This window comes from Procambarus clarkii, chromosome 20 (assembly GCF_040958095.1).
Source record: "Procambarus clarkii isolate CNS0578487 chromosome 20, FALCON_Pclarkii_2.0, whole genome shotgun sequence".
NCBI classification, from domain to species: Eukaryota; Metazoa; Arthropoda; class Malacostraca; order Decapoda; family Cambaridae; genus Procambarus; species Procambarus clarkii.
In genome coordinates, this window is record NC_091169.1 from 17,470,727 (window position 1) to 17,472,527 (window position 1,801).

Below are 1,801 nucleotides of genomic sequence, written 5' to 3' on the forward strand. Positions count from 1 at the left end.
TAGTATATGTATATATGAATTTGTGTGTGTGTGTGTTTGTGTGTGTGTGTGTGTGTGTGTTTGTGTGTGTGTGTGTGTGTGTGTGTGTGTGTGTGTGTGTGTGTGTGTGTGTGTGTGTGTGTGTGTGTGTGTGTGTGTGTGTGTGTGTGTGTACTCACGTATTTGTACTCGCCTATTTGTGCTTGCGGGGGTTGAGCTGTGGCTCTTTGGTCCCGCCTGTCTCTCCATCTTATGCACCAACCTCTTATGGGGTACTGTGTCAAAGGCTTTCCGACAGTCCAAGAAAATGCAGTCCGCCCATCCTCCTCTTTCTTGCATATTCTTTATCACCTGATCGTAGAACTCAATTAAGCCTGTAAGGCAAGATTTACCCTCCCTGAACCCATGTTGATGGGTTGTCACGAAGTCCCTTCTCTCCAGATGTGTTACTAGTTTTTTCTCACGATCTTCTCCATCACCTTGCATGGTATACAAGTTAAGGACACTGGCCTGTAGTTCAGTGCCTCTTGTCTGTCACCCTTTTTGTATATTGGGACCACATTAGCCGTCTTCCATATTTCTGGTAGGTGTCCCGTCTCAAGTGACCTACTTTACACTATGGAGAGTGGCAAGCAGAGTGCCTCTGCACATTCTTTCAATACCCATGGTGAAATCCCGTCAGAACCAACAGCCTTTCTCACATCCAGATCCAACAGGTGTCTCTTGACCTCATCTCTCGTAATTTCGAACCATTCCAAAGCCGCCTGATTTACTGCCCCCTCTCCTAGCGCAGTGACCTTACCTTGTTCTATTGTGAAGACCTCCTGAAACCTCTTGTTGAGTTCTTCACACACCTCTTTGTCATTCTCTGTATACCTGTCCTCGCCTGTTCTAAGTGTCATTACCTGTTCTTTCACTGTTGTTTTCCTCCTGATGTGTCTGAGGAGTAGCTTTGGTTCGGTCTTGGCTTTACTTGCTATATCATTTTCATAATTTTTCTCTGCTTCTCTTCTCACACTAACATACTCATTCCTGGTTCTCTGGTATCTCTCTCTACTTTCTGGTGTACTGTTATTTCGGAAGTTCCTGAACTCCCCTTTGTTCATTTCCTTTGCTTCTATACATGCCATATTAAACCATGGATTCTTCTTTTGCTTCTCGGTTTTTACTCTTTTTGTTCCGGGATGAACCTGTTTACTGCCTCCTGACACTTTTGGGTGACATAGTTCATCATGTCTTGTACAGACCTAGCTCTGAGGTCTGTGTCCCATAGTATATCCCTTAGGAAACTTCTCATATCCTCATACTTTCCCTTTCGGTATGCCAGCCTTTTGTTTCCTAGTTCTTTTCAGGGGGAGATAAATCTTAGCTCTACCAGGTACTCAAAGATCAATACACTGTGATCACTCATTCACAAGGTGTTGTCTCAACTTAACTTCCCTTATATCCCACTCATTTAGGGTAAATATCAGATCAAGCATTGCTGGTTCATCTTCCCCTCTAATTCTTGTCGGTCCCTTGATGTGTTGACTGAGAAAGTTTCTTGTTGCCTCGTCCAGTAGTTTAGCTCTTCATGTTTCTGGTCCTCCATGCGGGTCTCTGTTCTCCCAATCTATCCTTCCGTGGTTGAAGTATTCCATGATTAGTAGTCCAGATCCATTCCTGCTAGCGACAGAAGCTGCTCTCTCTATTATGTTAATCGTGGCCATGTTGTTTCTATCATATTCCTGTCTAGGTCTTCTGACATTTAGTGGTGGATTATATATGACTACAACTATAATTTGTTGTCCTCCATTTGCTATGGTACCTGTTATGTAGTCAC